General features: G+C 42.7%; 1 pseudogene; it reads right to left on the bottom strand.

The window, feature by feature from the left end:
• Nucleotides 1–2471: 2471 nt before the first annotated feature.
• LOC105476079 (RNA-binding protein 4B pseudogene) lies at nucleotides 2472–4001 on the bottom strand (annotated as a pseudogene).
• Nucleotides 4002–4571: the final 570 nt, after the last annotated feature.

Raw genomic sequence — 4571 nt, 5'->3', positions numbered from 1 at the left:
GCAGCTTTCTGTGTTCTGTGAGAGCTTCTCAGTTGTCTGAAATCCTCAGCCTTCAAAGTAGAGCTGATCCCTACACAGAAATGTGAAACTGCTGTGAGTCAAATAAATCATTAATAGGCAAGCTGGGAAAGAATGGGCAGTAAAGAAGACAAAGGGTCAATCCTAACCCTTCTCAGAAGGATGGACTTCACATGTGCCCTTTACTTCCTTACTTGCAGGCAATGGCCTGCAACACACAAGAGGCTTTTTGCTGCCCCAGGAAGGCTCCAGAAGCATTCCACACAACTGAGCACTCCCTGGTTCTGGAAACACTCTATTCTCTTGACTGCCATGATGCCATCCTCTCCCGTGCTTTCTTCTGCTTTTCTGGATGTTCCATGACTCCCTCCTTTGTCTGCCATTTCTCCTCTACTTGACTTCTAAATGTCAGAGCTCTTAGGGGATGGCTCTAAGCTCTGTCCTCTTTATGAACTTTCCCTCTCCCTAGATGACCTCATCCATTTCCATGATTTGAAATACCTAATCCTAAATTTTTATCTTCAGCTCAGATTTTTCTGAGCTCTAGACCTATTTGTCCAATACCATGGATACACACATCTCCACTTAAATGTCTCTAAGATCTTTTGTAACTTAACATGTCCCAAACTCTTGATCTTAACACCCCAATACACATTCCCCCAAATTGTTCCTTCATTCAGTGCTACTCTCTTAGTAAATCTCAAGGATTCCCATCTGCTCAGTAGCTCAAGCATACCTGAGACCTAGAAGTCATCTTTGATTCATCCTCTTCCCTCACCACCCCCATCCAGTTGATCAAAAATCTCTCTCAATTCCTCCTCTACAATATTTCTTGCATCTTCCCACTGTCACCGTCCTGGCCCAAGCCTTCTCTTCTGATAGCCAGCTAGCTAATCACCCTGAGCCCTCCATATGGAAACAGGGATCATTTAAAACACAGTAAACAGGGTCAAGTCACTATCCTACACAAAAACACTTCAATGGGTTCCCGTTGCACTTAATGATAGCCAATATGTCAGGCACTTTGCAGAGATTATCATGTATTACACATGTGCATTACCTTAGTCTTCACAACCCTGTGATTATCATCCTGTTTTACAGATAAGGAAACTGATGATTGGAGAAATTAAGTAATTTGCCCAAACTGACAACTAGAACAGTGTAGAGTTAAGATTTGAACTCAGTCAGTCTGACTACAAAACCCAAGCCTCTCAATCACCACTATCCTGGCTTTCACTTAAGATGAAATCCAAATTCCCTAACATAACCTAAAAGACTCTAGCCTCCACCCCCTCTTTAGCACCATCTCCTTCTGCATCTCCATCGTTCAGTGTGTTCTAGCCATGTGGGTCTTCTTTCAGTAACTCTAATACCTTAAGGGGCCATGAAAATTATGTTTACTATGCTTTCATTATAGCACAGGGAAATGGCTAGGATATGACATTGAATGCACTGAATGAAAACACATAATTGCTTACATTATATATGCCTGAATGTGAGCAACTTTGATTATTATACAGTCCCAAGTTATCCTGATTAAAATATTAAAACAATTGAGTTTTTATGGGCAGGTGATGGAAAACTTGAATAAACTTTTAGCAATGGGGGTGATATTTTTTTTTCTAATGACTCCCAGAAGAAAATGCTATTTTTAGTAGTCAACTTCCAGAAGAAAATGCTATTTTTTAGGAGTATGTTTAACTGAAAAAGCTTATATTTCCACTTAAATATAGGCAGTTCCCCTTATTCTTCTCCTTCTTCTCCTTCTCTTTCTCCTTCAAGTAGGGCCTTACTTTGTCACTCAGGCTGGAGTACAGTGGCACAATCGCAGCCCAACTGCTGGGTCCAAGTGATCCTCTAGCCTCAGCCTTCCAAACACTGCATTACAGATGTAAGGCACTGTGCCTGGCCTTAGGCAATTATTTTTGACAGAAGGTATGAAAACTAGTGTCACATTATAAAGTCCTCATCAAATATCTCATGCTTAAGCAAAGACCCCAAATCATAGTTTGTAGATTTATTGCAGCTTTCATTCAAAATATCTTTTTTATCATCTGTCACACAGGAAAACCTTGATATCTTCCTATCGGCCTAAAGAAATAAGAAACACAATAGGACCGTGATTATACTTTTAAATATTGGGGAGTTTAGAGCCCCAGATATTCTATATGCAGACCACCATGCTCATGTTTATGTCTTTTTTTTTCTTACGTGTTAGAAATGTTTATTTGTCAAAAAATTATTAAAAAATGGGAGGAGTGGAGTAAAACAAGGCTAAATTTCAGCTAATACTGTAACACCATCACAGGTCAGATATAAAAAAACAAACAACAACGAAACCCCCAATGGTTCTAGCAATTTCAGAAGATTAACTTCAACGTTAGAGTCCAGAACTAACAGAGAAGAGTAAAAGGCTGCTTGCCACTACACGGTCATTTTAAAGAGAAAGGAGATGCTGCAGGTAGGCAGGGAGAAGTATTCAATTCCTAGGAAAAGCAAGATAAGAGGGGTTCCAATGCACAGGAAAAAGGGGATGCCAGCATAATCCTTACCCAGGACTGTTCAGAGGCTGAGAATATAAGGAACAGAGTAAAAAGGCTACAGAGACTAGTATCAGGAGGAAAGAAAAGTCAACTTAGAAGAATCAAATTCAGAAAGAAAACATAGTTGGTCACAAACTTCTTTTGTTTACTGAAACGTGAAGCAATGGAAACATCCTGGCAAAGTGGACCGCACGGAGCAAGTTCTCATATATGCCCGCAGCGGAGGTTCAGTCCGCAATTATTCTACCTCCAGTTTTTAAAAGGCTGAGCATCAGGCTCGGTCCATATACTGCTCCTGTTCATAACGGGCCATGCCATGTAGAGAATTCCGTGTAGCTGCTGAAGCCTGAGATAACTCACTCTCTGGCCCATAACCATAGCCCTCTCCAACTGTGGGGAGCATGGCTGCAGCGCGACGCGGTAAGGTTCCTGTCTGTTCCATAATAGGAGGAATTGGTGGCCGGAGCAGCAGCCATAGCAGCTGAAGTGGCAGCAGTGCGGGAGCTTGGCAATAGGTGTCTGTCGTAGGGATTAGCAGAAATAGAGTTGAGGTGGCTGGTCACAGTTGTACCTTGGACTTGAGGCAGATGGGACATGGTCTGCTCTGCCTAGTTATATGCAGAAGCTGCTGCTGCCGCTGTTGCTACTGCCTCATAAAAGCAGACCCAGCATTGCTAATAGTATCGCTTATAGATGCTCCATATGCATCGTTGTAATACCTGGATTCCCCATAGCCCACGGTATAAGGCATGTGAACTGCTCCATACTGTTCATTATACTGCTCAGTAAAGTCTGCCACACAACCTGTGTGATCTACTGGGCACTCTTTGGACCAGTGACCTTCTTTCTTACACTGATAGCAGCCACACTGGTCTCCCATCCCAGGGGCAGTTTGAAGCCGGCTTGTGGACAACTGCACGTGCATTATCTTGCCTTGAAACTCTGTGTCGTCAAGGCCCCTGACGGTCTCCACTGCATCCTCTGACCACTCCTCATACATTCCATGTGTATGAAAGCATAATCTTTCACGATGTCACATTCGATGACTGGACCATACTTCTCAAACTTGACTCGAAGCTCTTGGTTGGTACAAGTGGAACTGATGTTACCCACGTGTAACTTGGTTGAAGCTTTGCTCTTACTCTTGCTGGCTTCAATGTTGATGTTCACCCCATGTAGCTTGTAGTAGTGCAGATTGTGTATGGCATCCTCAGCCGCTGTCTTGTCTTCTGTGTGTACAAAGCCGTAGTTCTTAATGATGTCATATTCCAGCACCTTCCCATACTGCTTGAAAAGAGAGCGGATCTCCTGCTCTGTGGCTTTCTGGGGCAGGTTTCTGATGAACAGCTTCACCATCCTGACAAGCGCCTCTGGATGGCAGCGGCAGAGGTAACTCCTGCATCAGAGAACCCTAAAAAATCGTTTGTCTTGATAAGAGAAAAACTTCAGCCAAAATTAAATTTAAAAGAGTTTAACTGAGCAACGAACGATTCACAAATCCGGAGCCAGAGTAGGCTCAGAGACTCCAGGGCAGCCACATGGTGGAAGGAGATTTATGGACAGGAAAAGGAAAGTGACATGCAGAAAACGGAAGTGAGGTACAGAAACAGCCAGATTGGTTACAGCTCAGCGTTTGCCTTATTTGAACACAGTTTGAACAGTTGGCTATATATGATTGGTCAAAACTCAGAGATTGGCACATGTGTAGGCTACAGTGTGTTTACAGCTCCACTTGTTATAGTTCATGATGCATGGAGAAAACTTTAGGCCAAAATCAAAATATGTAAGGAGGCAGCTTTAGACTAAACTTGATTTAACAGCCTTAATAAGATCCCTGTTAAAAGGCTCACATTTCTGTAGAAGCTACAGTTTTTCAGTTCCAAGGATAGGTAAAAACAGGGCAGCACCATGATCTATAAAATCTAGAGTTATGGCTCAGAGTTAGGGCCTTTTCTTGGTGACATTGTGATGGTTGAGCTGGTCTACAATAAATCTGTGAGGGCAGAAGTT

Source organism: Macaca nemestrina, chromosome 8 (genome assembly GCF_043159975.1).
Source record: "Macaca nemestrina isolate mMacNem1 chromosome 8, mMacNem.hap1, whole genome shotgun sequence".
NCBI lineage: Eukaryota > Metazoa > Chordata > Mammalia > Primates > Cercopithecidae > Macaca > Macaca nemestrina.
The sequence above is the reverse complement of the archived record's forward strand: the minus strand, read 5'-3'. Positions and strand labels throughout refer to the sequence as shown.